Source organism: Danio rerio, chromosome 5 (genome assembly GCF_052040795.2).
Source record: "Danio rerio strain M-AB ecotype USA chromosome 5, GRCz13ab, whole genome shotgun sequence".
Classification (NCBI taxonomy): domain Eukaryota; kingdom Metazoa; phylum Chordata; class Actinopteri; order Cypriniformes; family Danionidae; genus Danio; species Danio rerio.
In genome coordinates, this window is record NC_141025.1 from 11,247,832 (window position 1) to 11,271,202 (window position 23,371).

At 36.5% G+C, this 23,371-nt stretch overlaps 1 long non-coding RNA gene across 1 annotated transcript in view; it reads left to right on the forward strand.

Annotated features, from left to right (window-relative positions):
• LOC147843868 (uncharacterized) overlaps positions 1 to 22,594 on the forward strand; it is a 69,337-nt gene extending 46,743 nt beyond the window's left edge. The window contains exons 2-4 of the long non-coding RNA XR_015490826.1: positions 8,931 to 9,057; positions 22,066 to 22,226; positions 22,307 to 22,594. This is a non-coding gene — a long non-coding RNA (uncharacterized LOC147843868). The remainder of the gene's footprint in view (positions 1 to 8,930; positions 9,058 to 22,065; positions 22,227 to 22,306) is intronic.
• Positions 22,595 to 23,371: the final 777 nt, after the last annotated feature.

The following is a 23,371-nucleotide window of genomic DNA, read 5'->3' on the forward strand; positions in this document are numbered from 1 at the left end:
TGTATAGTGCTAAAAACAGTATGCAATCCAATTAGTACGTCAGAATTCATAGAATTCAAAAAGCAGTATGCAAGAAGTACTCTGATGACCTACTTCTTCCGGTGAGATTCTGTAGTGCACATCTGATGGACGCCATTCTATCCCATGATGCACCGTGAGAGAATTCATGAATGGGAGTAAAGCGGGTAGGTCATGTGATCATGACAAATGGCCTGTTTCCACTGAGTGGTACAGTACAGTATGGTACGGGTCATCTTTATCAGGCTTGTTGTCCACTTAAGATGAGAGGCTATGAAGCTTGCATTTGTATCATCCATAATCAAGAGTGCTGTTGAATTGGATATAAAAATCACAACAAGGAGAGGTAATTTGATTAAAATAAATATTATTGTTTTAGAGCTTAAATAAACTTCATTTATTCATTTTCTTGTCGGCTTAGTCCCTTTATTAATCCGGGGTCGCCACAGTTGAATGAACCATTATCTTATCCAGCACTTTTTCACACAGCGGATGCCCTTCCAGCCACAAGCCATCTCTGGGAAACATCCACACAGTCATTCATACACACACTACGGACAATTTAGCCTACCCAATTAACCTGTACCACATGTCTTTGGAATGTGGGGGAAACCGAGCACCCGGAGAAAAACCACGCAAACGCAGGGAGAACATGCAAACTCCACACAGAAATGCCAACTGAGCCGAGTCGAGGTTCTAACCAGTGACCTTCTTGCTGTGAGGTGACAGTACTACCTACTGCGCCACTACGTCGCCCTTAAATAAATTTAATAACGCTAAAACAACATTACGTACGCATATTAATACAGCTGTTCTGTGTAAGTTAAATCAGTTGACTGTTGAAATAAAAATTTTTAACCCAACTTGAGTTATTTAATAAATAAACAAATAATGGTTAAAAATAACCCAACATAGCACCAAATATGTTAAATGTAACCATTGGTTAAAAATAAATAAATTGCAGCGTTACACTTTTTTTTTTTTTTTTTTTGGTGTAATAATTTTGCTTACTTTATTTTTGATTTGTTGTGGCTGGAGGGGCATCCGCTGCATAAAATATATGCTGGAATAGTTGGCGGTTCATTCTGCTGTGGCGACCCCTGATAAATAAGGAATGAAGTTGAAGGATAATGAATGACTGTTTTTGTTGTTATTTATTTATTTGCAAAGTTCTGTTTTCACTGTCCGCCACTTACCTTTAAAAAGATTTAAAAAGTCAAAAAGGTTTTCAGCCATTTCTATAGTGAGACTGTGACAGTGTAATGGCTTAAAACATTTTAATGGACAGTCATACCTCGCTTTCATGAATCGAATTGGTTTATGACCAAGAAAGCGGGACAATTTCCACTTAATGATTTTGTTTGCCACTTAAATGATGGTGTTATAATGTCCGACGTATTGATTCTGGTTGTAAGTGTCAGCGCTGGACAAATTAAATGTGGGCCTTATGGAGAAAAGCAATTGGATTATCAGCCTCAATCTTCAGATCGTTACATTAGTAATCTGGCGGTCAGGCATTTATGTGAACTTCCCAAATCATATTCACACAGAAGACCGAAGTCCAGGACAGAAATTACACTTAATACTTAAAAACAGATCGATACGTCCTGGGCTTCGTTAATTCAGGGGTGTATTTTCAAAGCTGTAGCCTCGATTATTGTTGAAGAATTATGTTTGCAGAGTTTTAGGATAGACCAGTCAATAAATGTTGAATGGACAGTTTGTGGGCTCAAAATGAACACCAAAATATAATAATCACCCTGAAAATAATCAAACTTATTAATTTTAGTAATTTCAGACTATCATTTTATTGAAATAACAAAATATGCTCACTTGACAATAAGGTTTCATTAGTTAAAGCTGCAGTAGGTGATCTGCTAAAATGCTAACCGCGTAGCATAATATCTTTACATCAGTTATTAGAAATGAGTTATTAAAACTGTTATGTTTAGAGATGTGTTGAAAAAATCTCTCCGTTAAACAGAAATTGGGGGGAAAAATATTAAAACTATTATGTTTAAAAATGTGTACGTTCTCCCTGTTAAACACAAATTGGGGAAAAATATACAGGGGGGATAATAGTTCTGACTATAACTGAAATAAACAAAAACAGTGACTGAAATCTAGCAAAAAATAGCCCATCAATGGCAGTCGGACGCAGCCAACAACATCAGAGAGACACAGAAAAGGAGAATGTGGCCTATAAACCGCAGTCCTACAGAGAAAAAAAACAACCGCAATTTTTGGAGGCAGCCTCTCGGCGGGGCGCGATCACGGAGGACACACAGATACAGAGGAGACGTCAGGATGAAAGAGTGCTGCAGGTGACGGGCCAAAAGGTGGAGCACAGATGACCAGAAGGAGAAGAAGACTGAGGCAAACTGGAAGTGCTGCAGGTGCAACAGTGGCCGACACACATCTGGCACGGGAATGAAGATGACAATAGGAAAGAAATAGAGAGAGAGAGAGACACAGATGAAAATGACAATAGAAGAGAGTGAGAGTTTTACTTTGATCATTTCTTCACAAACAAAGCTGCATATTTTCATAAAAAACAGAAATATTAAATACGCAACAATAAAACCATCACCTGTGGCAGCAATTACAGCCTCAAGTCTTTTTGAATTTGATGCCACAAGCTTGGCACACCTGCCTTGGAATTTTTGCCCATTCCTCTTTGCAGTACCTCTCAAGCTCTATCACGTTGCATGGTAAGCGATGGTGTACAGCCATTTTCAGATCTCTCCAGAGGAGAGATTTTTAATTGGATTCAGGTCTGGGCTCTGGCTGGGCCACTCAAGGACATTCACCAAACTGTTGTGAATCCACTTTGCACTGCAGAAACCTGCGAAACTTAACGCATGACCCTCCGTTTCCGGTCTGACGCATTCGCATGCGTATGAATGGAAGTCTAGGGGAGGAAAAGCCCAGTGTGACCGCAGCTTAAGGTTTGAGTGTCCACATACGAGGACAGCACATTAGCTCTTAAGTGGCTATTTAAAATACTTTGAATGCCATATATTTAGTTACAGACATGCAGTGTCATTCTGCAACTGTTTTGCAGCATATGAAATGTCTGAAAACAATATTTTTAACTGTCCAAAATGGAAAAAAAAACATTAGTTTTTACTGTCTGATAGTCAAAAAAAAAAAAATTAATTGATTAAAAATGTGTATCTTATATATGCATTAAAAACAGTCAGGAAAAAGTGTTTTGTGTAAAATCGGACCGCGAGTCCACATATATGGTCATCAGTTTTCTCTAAAAGTACATCATATCAAAATATGATACTTGGGTTTTTATTATATTTAGGTTCCAAAAAGCCCAAATAGCAAAGAGAAATAAAAAATGCATGTAAAAAATACCTTGGGCCTTAAGAGGTTATAAAACTTCAGTATGTAAAAAAAAATCAACTTTAAACATGATTTCAAGAGTTCACACTTAGCTGATGATTTATAAAAGCTTGTTTGGCATGCTGTCCCGGGAGAGGGCCTCGAGCTCAAGGGATCCTCGAGCCCGGGGTTTCCTCTCATTGGCAGAGCAAGAAGGGAGCCTGAGCTCGGTGGATCTCAGAACTCCCCGACTGCGGTAGCTAAGGGAACAGAGGGGTTAGACAAATGCTTGATTGTTATACGTGTTGAATGTCTTTGGATGGTGGGAGGAAACCGGAGAACCCGGGGAAAACCCATGCTGACACTGGGAGAACATACTAACTCCTCACAGAAACACCCACCGGCCCTAAGGGACCAGGGCCGGCAGTGTTCTTGCTGTGGGGCTCACAGTGCTAACCACTGGGCCACCGTGCCGCCCAATCAGAGGTAAAGGAGGAGAATAGGGGAGGAGGGGGTTTCTTCCAAACGAAGATAAAAAGAGCTGAAAACTGTGGTTATTTATAGTAGCTTAGGGCTCATATGATTGGAAGATAGTGATTAGCAAATACGGGACCGGTCGGGATAAATCATAAGCATGTGATCCTCTCGAAATTAGTTTATGAATAAACTTCACTAAAACGAAACACCTTTAAAATAAAATAACATCATATTCCAGTAATCTTGCTTTTTCACAACCAAAAAAAAAACTACTTTGCTTGGCTAAATAGAAAATGTACTAAAACATGTTCCCATTTTTGTTGCGTCTATATTAAGAACTGTAGAGAAAGAAAGCTTTATTAAAAAACACAACAACAACATAGGAACAAGACTTTCATAGTCAGAAAACAAATCTTTCTTATTTCATATATAAAATGGATGGATGGATGGATGGATGGTTGCATGGTTGGTTGGTTGATTGGTTGGTTTGTTGGCCGCTTGGTTGGTTGGTTGGCTGACTGGTTGATTGCTTGGTTAACACAGGTTATTAGGTTGTTTGTTTGGTTCAGTTCAATTCCTCCTTGTTTCTATAGCACTTTTACCATGTAGATTGTGTTACTTAGCATAGAAGTTCTAGTAAATGGAAACTGTCAGTCCAGTTTTCACAGTTGACGTTCGGTTTAGTTCAGTTCAGTCACTGCTGAAAGTCCACTTGATTGGTTTGTTGCTTGGTTGGTTGCTTGCTTGATTGATTAAAGTTAACAATAATTATTTATATTATTTATTAAATTACCTTTTAATTGTATTTTATTAACACCTTCCCCAACCCTAAGCCCATCCCTCATATAATGTAAAACAAATTCATTAATGTTGTAATGCCACAAAAATGCTATGTTGGTGTGAGTTTCTGAGGCTGTATCACATCTAGACTTTCCGGTAGATAACACAGGGAGGTCTGGGAAGGGCAGGGTCACTGTTTCCTGATGCGAGGAAATATAATGCTGAACAGAACTTATTACATATATGTGATCTCGCATTACAACACCTGTACAGCTGTAGTGGCAAATGCCCCACACTGGACGAGAGATTCTTTCAGTCACCTGTGCTGGTGGAAATGAGCAATACAACACCTCCATATTATGAAAGGAAATGTCAAGAAAGAAGGAGGTTATTCAACGACCTGCAAATATAATTTCATCTTGTTCAATGTTAAAGTTGCAAACAGGATTTGCAAAAATATACATTTTTCAAATAATGGTTTCAATTCAGTTTTTTTTTCAAAATGTCATGTTTTTTATGCCTGTTCGTTACATCGTGTGCTAATGGGGACATCGGGGGAGAGGCTTTGTTCTTTCATTATCTAATCACTTTCAAAATTTATATCAATTATTTTCATTCGCAACAAGTTTAAAGTTTTTTTTTTAGGCATTATTTCAGTGATGTGTGTATGTATGTAAGAATGCATGTATGCATACACAGTGTAAATATTTGTAAAATGAATTCACCAAGTCATTCTAAAAAATTCCCCCATGATATGGTTTTATCCCAATACTTATATTAGGGTGGAGGAAAATATCAGTACACCATAGTATTGTGAAATATTGTGAGTGTTGTTTAATAGTTTTAGGAGTAGACATGGGCTGGTATAAGATTCTGAAGGTATGATAACCTTGGATAAAAATATCACGGTGTTGTGAGCACTCCTATAAAATATGTTCTTTTTAAATGATTGGGTAAAATAACAACATTTTTTCCCCTTTGAACACAATATATTTTATTTTAAGAACCATTTATAATATTTGAAGCGGTAAACATGTCAGGCTAAATAATTAAAATAAATTATTGACTCCTGCTATCTTCATTAGTTTCTAAAACACAGATTTCTTTACAATTTAAAACAGCATATTTGGAGATGAAGCTCTAAATTGAGCTCAGGTACATTCTGTTCCCACTAATCATTCTTGAGATGTTTCAGCAGCTTAATTGGAGTTCACCTTATTTGGACAATTCAATTGATTGGACATGATTTGAAAAGGCATACCTGTCTATATAAGGTCCCAGGGTTGACAGTGCATGTCAAAGCACAAACCAAGCATGAAGACAAAGAAATTGTTGTAGACCTCCGAGACAGGATTGTCTCGAAGCACAAGGCTGGGGAAGGTTACAGAAAAATTATGCTGCTCTGAAAGTTCCAATGAGCACAGTGGCCTCCGTCATCCAAAAGGAGAAGATATTTGGAACCACCTGGACTCTTCCTAGAGCTGGCCAGCCATCTAAGTTGCGTGATCGGGGGAGAAGGGCCTTAGTCAAAGAGGTGATCAATAACCCCATGGCCACTCTGTCTGAGCCCCAGCGTTCTTCTGTGGAGAGAGGAGAACCTTACAGAAGGACAACCATCTGTGCAGCAATCCACCAATCAGGCCTGTATAGTAAAGTGGCCAGACAGAAGCCACTTCCTGCCTGGAATTTGCCAAAAGGCATCTGAAGGACTCTCAGATCATAAGAAACAAAATTCTCTGGTCTGATGAGACTAAAACTGAACTCTTTGGAGTGAATGCCAGGCATTACGTTTGGAGAAAACCAGGCAATGCTCATCACCAGGCTAATACCATCCCATCTGTTTTTCAGCAGCAGCAACTGGACGACTAGTCAGGATAGAGGGAAAAATGAATGCAGCAATGTACAGAGACATCTTGAATGAAAACCTGCTTCAGAGTGCTCTTGACCTCAGACTGGGGCGATCTTCCAGCAGGACAATGACCCAAAGCACATCACCAAAATATCAATAGAGTGGCTTCACAACAACTCGGTGAATGTCCTTGAGTGGCCCAGCCAGAGCCCAGACCTGAATCCTATTGAACATCTCTTGAGAGATCTAAAAATGGCTGTACACCGTCGCTGCCCATCCAACCTGATAGAGCTTGAGAGGTACTGCAAAGAGGAATGGGTAGAAATTCCCAAAGACAGGTGTGCCAAGCTTGTGGCATCATATTCAAAAAGACTTGAGGCTGTAATTGCTGGTAAAGATGCATCAACAATTGAGCAAGGTTTTTTAGGATTTATTTTTAATAAGTTTGCAAAAATTTCCAAAAATATTTTTCACTTTGCAATTATGAGGTATTGTATGTAGAATTTTCAGAAAATAAATAAATTTAATCCATTTTGGAATAAGGCTGTAACATTAAAAAAAAATTGGAAAAAGTGAAGCGCTATGAATTCTTTAAGGATGCACTGTATCTAATGAAATGTTCTGTACTGTCATCATGGCAAAGACCAAATAAATCAGTTATTAGAAATGAGTTATTAAAACTATTATGTTTAGAAATGTATTGAAGAAAATCTCTGTAAAAAAAAAAAAAAAAAAAAACTTTGAAAAAAATATAAGAGAATTCAAATATAACAGGAAGGCTACTAATTCTGACGGTATACATTTACTTCAGCAATATTTGACTTGTGCAATCAGAGTTGAACAAACACCACAGAAGTGTCCAGTAGCTCCACAAACTGAGCCGAAGCCAGCAGACGTGTATTCTTAAATTCAGAAAAGAGCTCAAAGGCATTAAAATGATATATTGCTGTAATTTCCCTTTTATTTCATTCGAAACGAATCATTTGTTATGTAAAGCAGTTGTTTGGGAATAAGACGAGTTTGGCACATAACCGGCTCATTTAACCAATGAGAGAAGCACTGAATGTTTGTTTATAGTTCACTGTAGCATAAATCACATACACCAACATTCATCATGATCAACAACTGCAGTCAAACTTCATTGGAATGTCGAAGAATGCAAAAATGTAAACATTTAAGAGCTCTCCCAAATAATAATCACACGTATATAGTCTTGTCGCTGATCCCTGTTGTAAGAGCAACAAATAATAACTTGACTTTTAGTTGATCATTCGGAAAAGTGACAGAAGGCAGATTTTTCTGATGAATCATCTGTTGAACTGCATCCCAATTATCACTAATACTGCAGAAGACCAATTGGAACCAGCATGGACCCAAGATTCTCACAGAAATCAGTCAAGTTTGGTGAAGGTAAAATCATGTTTTGTGGTTATATTCAGAATGGGGGCTTGCGAGGGATCTGCAGAGTGGATGACAACATCAACAGCCTGAGGTATCAAGACATTTGTGCTGCCCATTACATTACAAACCACAGGAGAGGGCACATTCTTCAGCAAGATAGCGCTTCTTCTTATACTTCAGCCTCCACATCAAAGTTTCTGAAAGCAAAGAAGGTCAAGGTGCTCCAGGATTGGCCAACCCAGTCACCAGGCATGAACATTATTGATCATGTCTGGGGTAAGATGGAGGGGGCATTGAAGATGAATCCAAATAATCTTGGGAGTCCTGCAAGAACACTTTCTTTGCCATTTCAGATGACTTTATTAATAAGCGATTTGAGTCATTGCAGAGATGTATGGATGCAGTCCTCCAAGCTCATGGGAGTCATACATACTATTCATTCTGTTTCCACTGCAGCATGACTTTATATTCTACACTGGACATTATTTCTGTTAAGTGAAAAGACTTTTGTCTAAGCAAAGTCAAACCTTACTGACCTAATTAAATCATTGAAGATCAAGGCATGATCATATTTTATTTTGCTAAATAATCGTAATAGGCCTTTGCCTTTCATATAAGCCACTTCTGATACCAAATCAACTAGAAGTCAAGTTATTATTTGTTGTTCCTTAAACTTGGATAGGTGACAAGACTTTTGTCAGGTAGTGAATGAAAAACAAATATTATGAAGGTCAAAGGTTTCGGGTTTCCAACATTCTTTTTTCAGTATATATCCTTTTGTGTTTAACAAAACAAAAGAAAAAGCTCAAACTAACTTGAAACAAGTTCATGATTACATTTTTATTTTTAACCAAACTATCTCTTTAATGCAATTTAAAATAAAAAAACACTGGTATTAAATGTTTAATTTTTATAGCTGTATCTTTTTGAAAAGCATGCATCTGATCCAATTTCAAAATGTTATTGCTGTTTCTAGTTTAACCTTTCTTATTTGTCCTCTTTTTTTGGAGACTTTTATTTTGAACTTTGTTCAGGCCACCTGATGACTCAAAATGGTGTCTACTTTGCTCAGGTACACATGGAAGACACACTGATTTGGGATTTTGGTGAAATTTGATGTGATCGGCCTGCTTGCTAGTTTGTGTTCTGTCCTGTCCTTCGCCTACCAGCCTTCATATTTCACATCACTTTCGACACAGGTAAGACTCACAACCAACACAGTATTAGTTACAGGAAATGTGTAACTAGACAGCATCTTAGATGTGGTTTTATTGCTTTTAGTGCAACATTAGTTTTATATGTAAAACTGAGATGGAATAGAGGAGAAAGGAACAATTAGAAAATTTTGCCTTGTTTGTTCACTGAAAATGTGGTTAAAAACAATACTGTTATTAAATGTTTAATTTTTACAGCCGTATCTTTTTGAATATCCACTTCAAAACACAACACAGTATTAGTTGCAGGAAGTGTGTAACTAGACAGCATCTTAAATGTGGTTTTATTGCTTTTAGTGCTTCATTAGTTTTTTTATAATTGTATATAATTTTTTTTAGATAATTTATTTGAAATTAAAACTGAAATGGAATAGAGGAGAAAGGAACAATTAGAATATTTTGCCTTGTTTGTTCACTGAAAAATGTGGTTAAAAACACAAACTCTAAATTAAATGGATCTGTGACCAGCGCTTTTTGAATGGCTGTTGCCTGCATCGGATCTCCACATCCCCTGTTCCCTTTTCCTGTTGCAATGTTTTGTTAATGTTTATGTGCTTGTTGCTGGGGCTTTTTTCACTGCCTGATCTCACACTGCCCTACTTTAAGGCCAGTCTGGGAGGGGCTTTTTTATACCACCTTTTCCCCCAATGCATCTTATCTACTTTCTATGCTACCTCTCAACTGACCTCACCTGGAATATCTGATGTGTGTGTATGGTCTGAGGGGTCCAATTTCGCTGCATGTAACAGTGTTGTGACAAATAAATGCTCATCATCATCATCATCATCATCATTGTTATCATCCATGTACAAATCGTGCAATTTTTGTAGTTTGTTTTCATTTGAATTGCAGTGAAAGTAAATTGAATACATTTTATATGAATAGCATAATTTCAAGACTAAAACTTCAACTAAAATTTTAATAAAAAACCGGAAACATGAAAGTAAAGACTAATGCAAAAGAATGATGCACACTCTAATTGGACGTGGATGACAGGAGGTTGCTTAGTGGTTGCTACAGTAGGGTTTATCTACACTCTCAAAAATAAAGGTACGCGAGCTGTGACTAGGGTGGAACCTTTTTAAAGGTACACATTTGTACTTAAAGGGTCCATAATGGTACCTCAAAAGTATATTTTAGTACCTAAAAAAATTAAGAGTAACACTTTTGTACTTTTTAAGTACTAATATGTACCCTTGAGGTATTAATATGGACCTTTTAGGTACACATTGTACCTTTTGAAAAGGTACCACACCCCAGTGACCTCTCTCGTACCTTTATTTCTGAGAGTGTAGAGTAACTGGGTGGTTATTTTGTAGATCCTAGTGTGTTATCTGCAGTTACTTACTTGCTAGTATGCATTATACATTTTTTTCCATGTTTTATATTAGTATATATAAAATTAATTATTTAATAATTAGTGTATATTTTTTCTAGTATATAATGGTCATTTTGAACTTTGGAAGCTTTTTGTTTGCTTCACAAACAATCATCAGCTTTTTACATTTTAACTGAGAACAGTTAAAATTATACATTTAATCTTTTTATTGTTTTATCATTTCATACATTTACTTTGTATGTAAATTAGTTTTAGATATCTCTTTTTTGAAAGTAAATATACATATATACAACAGCTTTTGTCTGGTTCTTGAATTTAGTTGGCTGATAGCCGTGCAATATTCTGCAGTATCAGAACTCCTACAGCCTCTTAACTTTTCTGTATTAGTCCACCCACATAGAGTGACAGCAGATCAATAAACTCACTACTGAGAACAGTTAAAATTATACATTTAATCTTTTTATTGTTTTATCATTTCATACATTTACTTTGTTTGTAAATTATTTTTAGATATCTCTTTTTTGAAAGTAAATATACATATATACAACAGCTTTGTCTGGTTCTTGAATTTAGTTGGCTGATAGCCGTGCGATATTCTGCAGTATCAGAACTCCTACAGCCTCTTCACTCTTCTGTATTACTCCACCCACACAGAGTGACAGCAGATCAATAAACTCACTACAGTTTGACAAATATTGCAGCTGCTGGACAACATAATGTACTCAAGATTTTTTTTTTTTGGTGAGAATGTAGTTGTTTATATTGCAACTATGCAGTTTATTCATAAGGATAGTGCAGAGCAAAGACAGTTGACATTCTGCCACAAGATAGCGACAGAGACAGCATAATAAGTCCTTAGGAGAGAAAAACAGCATTTTCTCAACGTTAATTTCAAATTATAACTAATCAAATCATTAAAAAACAGGTAAGTGACTTTCTAAGTTGATCTCTCTTTTTTAATTCTGTTGTGCTGTATATATGCTATATCAATCTGCTAATATTTGCTTTGTTTTTTTTTTATGCAAATTATTGTAATCTCCCGATTTCAACAGAGAAATACTGGGAAATCTCTGTAGACTGATAGCATTTCATGCTGTTCAGCTTTATAATCTAAATATGCGAGTATATGTGTATCACCTGTTTTGTCATCACTTTAAACATTACGCTAGGGAATCATTCATATAATAGCTCTAAAGTGAAGTTTGTAAACTGGCAACGATTTCTGCTGTTCTTTCAGTCAGCTGCAGATGTGAACAAATGTCAGAAAAAAGTAGTTCCTCGTACAAAAGGATTTTTCACACACTCCGTGTTTGATTTTGTTTTTATATACACGATTATACTGTCAAACTGTTATACAAACGCAATTTCACACGAGTAACAGTGCGATATGGCTGTATATCACCACTGGTGAGACACTAAGGCACTTGGCCCTCAGCCTCGAGCCAATGCATTCCTCACACCAGATATATAGCCATATCACACTGCTAAACTTGTGAGGTTGCTTATATGTATGTATACATGTATACTGTGTGTGTGTGTGTATGTGTATATTGTTGGAATATCTAGCCAATTCCATGCGTGTTCAATAAGAAAATTTCGGGAGTGTTTTTTCTTCAATGCCAAAAATATTAGTAATTTATTAGATACAAATGAATAATTCGATGACAGAGCTCTGGGTTACATTACCCCAATGCAATACAAGAATTACATTCAAGAGGTTCGCGACTATCATACATTTCCTGACTCCAGCATATATACACAACTGATATTAACAGGTGGAGTTTTGGTGTAACGTCATTTGTCAGTCATTGTTCAGTCCTCCATTGGCCGCACCTTCGACATACTTCCTCTTTTTCTACGAATTCTCTGCACAACAACAAAGCATACAACTTTCTGTGTTCTGTGTTCAGTTTTAAAACCTCTCTTCAGACAGGAAGTTTCTGCAGAGCTGAATTTAATTTTGGACCCGCATCTATCTACTTCTGCAAAAATACTAATTAGCATGCCCAGCACTCACCCACAACATTAAAAGTTCAGTTAATTTATGACCCTTACATGACCAATACAAATAATTGTTTGATTAAAAGAAAAAGAGACAAAAATTATAAAAAAATGATTCCTATTTTACAACAGACATATATATATATATATATATATATATAGCTGCAGATTAACTATGTGTATTTAACTGCTCCATCTTGCAATACAATAAGACACAGCACTCTCCCACATATTTTGCTTTTCTAACCCAACTTATTTCTGACTTTGGTATAAGATTGCAGACGGTGGGTTTGACTAGACATGTACACTTTTTACACAATGACACCACAAACTGTGACATGACATGTGATGAAGGCTATAAAGGCAGCGCACAACATTTTATTAGTTTCTTTTAGTTTTTATTTCTGCAAATTTTTTTTGTTTTTTTTTTTCCGGCAAAACAATGGTATATATTACTATAGCAATCATAACCTCAGTTACAGATTATGTGCTTTATTCAATGTTAAATGCCACCAATGTGGGTTTGAATATCATTATATTTGACATTTATTGCACACTACTGAACGCAGCAGCAGATAGTTAGGACTGATGTGTTCTTTAGCTAGTATTGTTCATTCTTAGGTAGTAAATACATTAACTAATGATACCTTATTGTAAAGTTTGACCACACTGCTTTACAGCACCTTCAATGTACAGTATGGAAAAACTACCATCAACATCATGCCTAATTTTTTCCACAAAATAATTAAAACAATATGTTTAGAACAATGTGAGTCAACGATAACACACAGTTTTTTTGGGGGGGATAAACCAACCCTTTAAAGGTCATGTTCTGGTCAAGATGTACTGTACTGTGCAAAAGCTGTAATAATGATCCATTAAAGAGTGGCTTATACTCTGCTCTCTCTCTCTCTTTCTGGTCACTGTTATTAGTGAGCACAGATTTTACTTAAGTAATGCTAAAGTGCTCATATTTAGCTTCATTTCTCTTGGGTCGCTGAGCTTGACTGCTTTGGGCGCTCTGTTATGTTATGCTATATAACCTGCTTGTCAAAGCGAGTCGTTCTGAATGGTCTCCTTCACAGTTGCCATGACTTTGGCTGTGATTGATTTCTCAGTGTCTTTTCTGACAGCTTCGCTCCAGCATATATTGAAATGGCAGAAGTGTTCGGACCTTCACCCTCTTTATGAGACGGCCTATTCTTCACAGTTAAAGATGCTCTTCCGCTTTGCTTATGCAGTGAAGCTTAAACTACCTTCACTTTTGGTACTTTTGTGCTAAATCAGTGTCTGAAAGCCTTGAGTAAGCGGCTACAGAGCCTGCAGCCATGCTTTCCGTTTAATTCAGATCAGATGTGTAATATTTTTCGATTAAAAATGAGTCAGTTGAAGGAAATAATTATGCCAAAAATGCATTTTGAAATTAATTGAATATATTTCAATTATTATAACTAAAAAATAAATTTATTGTTGTGATGGATTGTGGGTGAGTGAATTAACAGGAAATGTTCTTTCTTAACTGAGCTCTCCTTATAAATAATTTCATTGTCAAGTATTCTGCAAATTACTTATGGTTGCAGTTGTTTTTGTGGTGGCTGCTAGGGTGTTGCTATGCAGTTTCTAGTTCGAACCTAATAGTTGCCAGGGTGTTGCTGGAGTAAATTGGGTAATTATTCTGTATAGATGCGCATGTGTGTTGCTCTGCAGTTGCTAACTTGCTATCATGCATTTATACATTTTCTAATATTAATAAAAATTATTATGATAAATAACTTTTAGCTTTGCTGGACACTCAAAGTGCGTTACACATTGGGGGGAATCTCCTCATCCACCACCAGTGTGCAGCATCCACTTGGATGACGTGACGGCAGCCATATTGCACCAGAATGCACACCACCTGATTGGTGGAGAGGAGACAGAGTGATGAAACCAATTATGATATGGGGATGGTTAGGAGGCTATGATGGACTGAGGCCAGTGGGTAAATTTGGCCAGGGTCCGGGGTTAAACCCCTACTCATTTTTTTTTTTTTTAAAGGACATCCTGGGATTTTTAACAACCAAAGAGATCAAGGACCCTCACTGTAATGTCTCATCTAAGAGATTAACTAGTCCTCTTCAATATACTGGGATGCACTGCAGGTTGGGCGCCCCCTGCTGGCCTCACTAACACCACTTCTGGCAGCAACCTAGCTTTTCCATGTGGTCTCCCATCAATAATTTACAAAATAACTTTTTGTAATAACAGCGACTAGTGCTTGTTGTTTCAAGTTATCTAGAGCTGTATGAATTTACAAATCTTAAATATCACAATAGTATTAAATATTACAATTGTAACAACATAGACAGCAACACTCTTGCACAATCAATACCCAGCTGATTCAGTCATTTCATAGTGACATAAAAAAAAGGATTGCGCCTTTTTTTCCTTGTCAAAAGGAGTGAGGTGCGCCTCACTTTTTTTAGAATGGAAAATCACGTTTGCTGTGATCTGACATATTTGTTAACTCACGGGACGATAACGTATGACCACACTTGCTTACAGACATTTTTGCCAAAGAAGCAAAATGGAAGAAGAATATTGCTGTTTGATGCAGACGAGTTGATGCCAAACCAGCGCTGATGCTGATGGCCTCCCTGATCTGCGTCATAAACAAAACAAATAGGCTTTAGCTTTCATTTTACAGCTTATAAAGCATGTATGCAAATTAATGCAATTTCATATTTAAACAACAAAACTGTTTACGAAAAGTGAGCATATGCAATCATTGTCATTGTCTTTTCATCACGCACGCGCGCACTTGAACCGTGAGAGAGAGAGAGAAAACCATATATCAAGACATAATCTTTAAAATAATGATTTCTATTAAAAATGTAAAAAGGTTTTGTGATATAATAATAACAGCACGGCATTAAATAAATGCATATTTTCCATGGAGCGAGTGATTTGAGGAAGTCTGCTATTTTTATTTGACGGAAGAAAAAAACAAATGATTGGGAAAAAAACAGCCTATGCCGGTTCTTAAAAAGGATCAGTCAGTGTTTTCGTTTTCTTCTCTAAATGAATTATTTAAGTGAAAATAATTTAGGGCAGGCCAATTTATTTTATTCATTTTATTTATTTTATTCTTTTTTTCTATGCCGTTGGAAACACTGCAGGTACGTGAAGATGCTCTTTTGTTATGTTCTGTTATTAATATGTTCACATGGTAAAATAAATTAGTATTTTAAAATGCAACATTTACAGCACAATCTCACGGCAATTTGCAACTTTCATTTAGTGGCTAATTCCTACGAATTCGTACAATCTTTTTTGTACATTTTAGTACAATATGCTCTTCCCCCAGTAAGGGTTGGGTTTAGGGGTGGGGTTAGGTGCCACGCCTCCTTTTTAAAATCGTACTATTTCCTACATCTGAACTCGTCCGAATTAGCCACTAAACTGCCAAAACGTAAAATACTTACGTTTTTTCGTGAGATCAGGCTGATTTTTAATGTGTCAGACACAAAATAGACACGTCAATTAGTTTTAAAAAAATGTATAATAATTTATTAGTAATCTGACCAGTTAACCGCTAATAACCGATTAACGAGCGTTGTCGATTAGCAAAATTAACCGAACTGAGCATACCTAGTTGCTTTCATTTTTTTTGTAACAAAAGAATCTTTTTCTAATCCAGATAGTTTTTTTCAGTTTAAACATTGAAATCAAACATGAAAAAATCTCTTCCTAGTGACAGATCGAGGCAGATCTGTATGGCTTGACCCCGACACTGCCTCGTAATCTTTGTAATCATACACTTTCCCTCCCTTGTCAACCTCAACTCTTCTTTTATGATGATGTGTCAATCACAAGAGATTAATTGACCATACTGTATGTGTGGTTACTCTGCATTTCAATTTGCCAGCTCGGGCATTTCCGGCAAACTGTCATGTCATGTTGTACTCACTGCTATAAATAAATAAAAATACAGCCATCCATAGTAGAACAAATAAAGATCTGACCTTTTTCAAGTCAACTAAGATATGAAAACAGTGTTTTCTATGGATGTTCATTATCTTCCCTCATGTGGATGATCTTTCCTTTAAACATCTTTTGACTTAATTTTTCACTTGAGCTATGGTAAATGAATGTTTATTTAACCAACTATATTCTGATTGTATTGCACTGTCTTTAATTGTATGAGTATAATTTTACAGCATTGGTAACGTACGGCCAATCTTTCAATATTGATTTAAAGGGAACTTTTTACAAGATGTAAAATAAGTCTCTGATGACCCTAGAGTGTGTTTGGCATGAAAACGCACTCCTTCAGGGCTGTCCATGATAATGTGGTAGAGATAGTCACTAATGGGAGGGGATTTCCCTCTCTGGTGACACGTACAAAGGGAGAATGTCAAAGTGTTTCTGCAGACTGTTTTTTAAAAATGGGATTTAAAAAAACACAGAAATAATTAGGTTGTTTTCACAGACTGTTGCCACACAACTGGGTTTAAACCCCTTATAAAAGTGATTTTTTGCATTATAGGGCTCCTTTTAAGAATGTTTAATGCATATGGTCAAGTATAAGCTAAGTGAGTCAATTTCTCTATCACAGTCGAGTCATGCAGAACGTTTTACTTATTTATTTATTTATTTATTTTTATTTATTAATTTATTGTTTGTTTGAGAGACCGTTATACTCCCATACATGTGACAATAGGGAAGAAAAGACCACTGAAACTTTAATTTCATGCTGACTTGGAATCCTTTTGGCCCTTTATTATCTGTGCGAAATGCAGCACAGTGTTTTTTTTTTTTTTTTTGATATGGCTTTGTATATAATTTCTCTTTTTAAAATATATCTATTTTATTCTATAGAAGAATGCTCTGTGAATTTGGAATGAGACAGTTTTGAAGTTTTTATTCTCTTCACAAAGACCACTTTAAATAAACCATTTTTTTCTTACTTTAAGGAACATTAACCATTTAATTAAAAAAAAAAAAAAAAAAAAACTTAAATCTCCTTAACTAAAACAAACAAACAATATTTTAAGGTAAGTGGTTGCAAGCAATTTATATGGGCTGAATTTAAACAAATTAAGCTGACCATTATTTAACTTGTTTGTTTAAATTCAGCCCATATAAATTGTTTGCAACTTACCTTGAAAAATGTGTAAATCCAATGAATATTTTATCAGTGTGTATCTTAGAGGAAAATCTCAGTACATTTTAAGGTTCTTCATGAAACTATACACACATGCACACTGACACACACTCCACCACCTAAAAATCCAAAAAGTTTCTTACATTGTGCAAAAATTAAACATTTGAAGTGTATACCCTGATTGTTCTGCTGACATTTATGTGGAAACTGTGAATTTTTATTTAAATTTAAGATTAGCTTTTTTTACTGTAAAGAAACTTTAGTTAAACAGAAATGTTTCATGGATGTTGAAGATGTTAATGAAGAACCTTGGTGTGAAAACCATTTTAATAATTTAGAGGATGTTTTTCCCCCTCTCGACTATATTGTAAAGAAACTTTTGGACTATAAATATTCTGTGGATGTGAAATATTCTGTATGTATCCACCAATGCAATACAACCTTTATTTATGTATTTATTTATTTATTTATTTAAAAAAAAAAAAACATTTTCTTGCTGAAATGTTTTATTTCTAAAAACTTTTCAACCAAAAAAAAATTTTTTTTAAACTAATTTTATTTTTAACTCTCTGGTGTGTAGTGGTGTTTTGGGGGACTGGAGAGGTTTTCATATGCCCTGACATTTGCCCTTTTTTGTGGCTAAAGTGTAATCCCACTGTAAACAGCACTAACTGGGCTACAATAATACTTTAGCAACATTTAAGTACAAAATTGTGTTTTTGAGAAACGTTCATGTGTGGTTAGTGAAAATCAAAAATTTTGAAGTTGCTCTATTTTAACGATCTAGGCACAAAGACTAAAGCGCATAATGCAAAAGCATTAAGGGCGTGTCCGAATCCACTTTCACTATTTTAATGACAAAAAAAAAAAAATGCTCTGCCCCCTGACGCATGGTCTAACAGGGTTGTGCTTATTCTCTTAATGAGTTCTGGGTTTGTTTTGAGCATAACGATAATGATGTCTCCAAAGCCTGACAGGTGGACAAATCTGATTATGTTTTTATTAAAACAAATATAAATATACATATAATAAATAATGCTACTAATAATAACAACATTAAACAAATGCAAATTGTCATGAATGAACTGAAAAAAGCCTCCCGAGATGAAGGAAGCAGTGTTTTTTACATTTATTTAGAAAGTAATAATTTTCATTGTATTTCAATCTTTTAATTTTTTTTTCTTCTGTAAAAAATATTTGTGTATTGTTGTACATCCTGTGTGTATTAAGCGATGTGTAAGCGTTTGGACCTGCATAGACTCATAACTAACGTGCTCTGTGCTGGACTTTAGACATGCTTTTAGTTGGATTATGTCATGGTCTATTTCAGTTACTCAAAATAGCAATATGCTAACAATGTGCCTTACCACACTTCCTTTTTAGACCAGCACACCCATGAGTCCACAAAGTGGCACAAATAGGTTTGCTATTTAAACAACGTGGTGCAAAACGTGAAAATTAGTGTTGCGCTGGTCTGAAAATTGTCACAAATTGCTCCAAACACATCTTGCACCTTGCACTCGGTGTATGATAGGGCCCTGAGTATTTGTTTACAAGACATTTGAGAACTTGTTCCTGTAGTGTATAGTATTAGCTTTAAAATTATGTGAAAATCATCTTGTTTACTTGCTTACAGGATATAATATAGTGATTTAAAATTTCTAAGAAATTGAACAGTACTATGTCCATGCTAGAAGTGGTGAACTATCATTACTAATGCAGTCATTCACAAATGTGAGAAGACAAAGACCTGCATGATTAGATGAACAATGGGCCATGTGACTGAGGGGAGAGGAGGGCGACAAAATGAGTTGCAACTTTTCTGTTTTTAGTTTGTTGCACTCCTGAGCAGTAGGGGGCAGCGTCTTCGAGGCTGTTTTGCATTTCTCTCTCCTCCAGCTCACTCATTATGTTGGAGACTCTTGGGATTGGAGCTCAGGCAAGGCTGAGAGTGGCTCAGTGCCCGCATTGTTTCTACTTTCATCCCCATCCTTCCTTTCTTCCATCACTTTCCATATTTGTACCTCAACTAAACAAGGAGCAGGGGAAGTTTTCGGGGGAGGCTCTGGAGAGGAAGGGCTCCGTTTAATTGCTCTGAGCTGTTCACACACATAAACGCATGTCTAAATGGGAAGACGAGTCCCAGATGCCTGTTTCCATCGTATTAGCCTTTCATAAGCCCCATGTGCATCGATATACTGTGATCTACCGTACATCTCATATAAATAATCTTCACGATGAGGGCTTGTGGATATGCCCACATCAGCATTTACTGAAGTGGAGTTCCCAGATTTGGCCAACCTTCTTTCCCATATAGAGCCACACATTAGTGATTCAATTCATGTTTATTCCTGAAGAGCTTTTACAACGTAGATTGTGTAGAAGCAGCTTAACATAGATGTTCTAGTAATAGTTGTAGTATTCTAGAGTTGAAGTTCTGTTTAGTTCAGCTCAGTGTGGTTTAATTTTCACTGCTGAAAGCCCAAACACTGAAGAGCAAATCCATTGATGCGCAGCTTCACAAGTCCCAGACCAAGCGAGCCAGTGGCGACAGTAGCGATGAACAAACTTCACCCATTGACGAAAGTGAAGAAATAATAATAATAAAAAAAAAATCCAGGCTCAGTTAGGCATGACCATTTTTCCTCTGGCCAAACCTCTTGTGCAAACCTGCAGTCTAGGCGCTGGAGGCTGGAGACCACTGGATGTCCATTGTTGGAGAAGCTGCAGGTGTGAGTAGGTCACCTGCCGGTGATCAGGCTAGCCCAAGGGACCAATGCAGAGACTCATCTGTCACTGGGCACAGGAATAATGGTCTCCACTCCTCCATGACCACCAAAAGCATGATGTCACAAGCTGTCAAAGACAGGTCAGTCCTCACCTTTAAGTTGATTCCATGAGCCCTCACATTTCATAAGTTTGACGCGTTTCCCTCCGCACACACAACTTTTGCAAAGCATCTGCTGCATGTTGGTGTGTCAAAATCCTTGCTTGTAAAATACAGTCATACTTTAGAATGCTTAGTTTAAGCAAATTAGATGAATGTGATCATGCGTGTTGATGAGGGGAGTCGCTCATCACTGCTCGCTTTGCCTTCTATAGGCAAAAAGAACAAACGCCTGACATTGCTGACATCTGTATCCCTCAGAGCTGTTTATAATTAACAATTTAGACATGGTGTGACACAAAGCGTACTTATGTGCCTTTGATGCACCCATTGATGCTTACATTCTTGTCGCAGCACCAGTAATAGGCACCTACATTCATATGCTGATTCGGTCCAGTGCATACTAGTTACAGGGTTTCGGTACCCAACCCTAATTAAATGATCTCTATCGGACATGTGTTGCCCCTTTAAGACACTTCTCATTTGCTTTTCAATAGATGCGCTTGAGCTCAAACATTCTCACTGGCAGAACTGTGAAAAAACAACCATATTGGCTTTTTTTTTAAGGGGAGGAGCTACTATATGACAGGGTGCATCTGAAATCGCGTACTTCCATACTATACAGTATGCTAAAAGCAGTATGTGAGATGAATAGCATATTTAAATTCATAGAATTCCAAAAACAGTGAGCGAGAAGTATTCGGATGACTTGCTACTTCTGACGAGAATGTAATAAATTACATTTATTTTTAAATTTAAATCCATATTTTAAATTTCTTATTTAAATTGTCTCACACAATCACCTGATGTGATTTCCCAGGTAAGAATTCACCAAGCTTTAACTTTTGAAGGCAGGGAAATGCGAAAACACGTGCTTGTGTTTCTGGTCTGCCACATTCACATGCCTATGAATGGAAGTCTATGGAGCAAAAGGTGCAGTGTGATCGTGGCTTTATAATAGACTTAGTTTAAACTACTATTACTATTTTAACAAACTATTGAGATTATTTAAAATTTGTTTGAAAAATATAAGTGTATCGGAATGGAGGTTAGTTGTTTTTACTTTTCATTTCTTGGCCAAAAACATGCTGACATTATTAGTGCTGTGTAAGCATCATCTATTTTACATACTGTGGATATAAATAGAAACTATTGCTTGAGATATGCTGTAATTAATTTGAATGTTTCTTATGATTTACCATGTATATATGTGTTAAATAAAACATTAGGTCATGAAAATTGAAAGTCCTGGAAAAGTCATGGAATTTTAGTAGTAAAAATGTGTGTGAACCCTGATAGCGAGTACATCTTTGTATTTGGGCGAACGGTAACTTTATTGTGTGAAAAAGTTGGGGGCTCGTCCGGGATTGAGATGCATTTTTTTTCACTTTTTCTTCCAAATCACTAATCGCAAGCACTCAAAAAATGATGAATGCTATTTCAAACTACTTATTTAAAATGAGCTAAAACAACACAATTCTTGAGGTGTATGGGGGGAATAAGTGTTTTCCCAACACAAATCAATCATCTGGATCCCAGCATTATTTACAGTGAAATTTGTGTTGACTTCCTTTGTAGTTCAATATGTTTATATGCCCTTTAATATATTGTCTTTTGTAGTGTTTTGCAGATTCTAGTGGAACCCCTCCATTGGGACTTTATGGGGTGTTTTGTAAAGAGTCCAGATTGTTAATCGTTTGTGATGTCCAGCTTTCGAAACAACACAAACCCATCTTGTCGAATCTGGAGTGCAATTAAACCGTTTATATCCTCCCAGGAAAGTGACTAATCATGAGCCCAAGATTACGTTTCTGCTCTCCCTGATTATAAAGCTGTTTCTTGTCCTTCTTTGTATGTTTAGACTCCTGGCTAGCGAGCATAGCTTCTTCGCAGTGGCATCACGCCCACTTTTGGTTCTGGCAAAAGGACGTGGGACTAACCTGAGGGCATTTGGCACGTCCGCACAGTGTCTGCTATCTGCCCCAATACCCAACACCGCTGCTTCTCCGCTCCGCTTCCCAGCATTAATTAAAGCTGGATGCATTTGAGGCGCTGCGGTTTAATACCCGCTGAAACCTCGGCACCTGCTGCCCTCCAGAGACCCTCCGCCTGTGAAGTCATGAATAAAATTCGGTGTTGGTGTTTGGGATTAGTCGACTTCTCATTTTATCCTGACCCTTAAAATGTCCCGTACTTTAATAGACGTTTGTTGACTTGTCAAACAGAGCGGGATTTCTACTCGCAGTTCTCCGGGTTTTAATTATCTAACTGTCCTTGGTTCTTCAACTGGTGGATTAGTCCTTGTTTGATTGCGGGATGATTTCTAAGTGTCAAAAGTGCACTCTGATGATGTGTTTTGTAAATAAAAATGAAATGCTTGTTGTAATCAATATGATAATGAGATACACTGTAAGAAAGAAAGTTGTACATCAACACTTTTCCATATTTTGTGATTTCATGGGTTTTTACATTTATGTGTGTTTTTGAGTTGCATTGCAGGATCTGGATATTTTCAAGAATAAGTGATTTTATTTATATTTTTAATAGTTTAAAGTAATTTATTGGCTGTTTCTCAATTCCAAGAATGAGGATATCTGAATTCACGTTCAATTCAATTCATCTTTTATTATGGTGGCTTGAGAAAGTCAACATACTGTTTACTACATAAACTTCTTCTTCTTAGACTATTTTAAGAAAGCATCTCCTAGACAGTTCATACTACAACCACCAAACTGACTCCAAACCTCCAAAGTATGCTGAATCGAGTTGCTATATCTTTTTCAACTGATCCGACTTGCGGTTTTCCGAAAACTGACCTAAAAAGTCTCATTGACTTAACATTGGACTAAATTTTGTGACTTTGCGCCAGACTGTCATACAGGCTTAAGGTTGGGCTCAGTTAACTCAGACTACCTGCCAATCACTG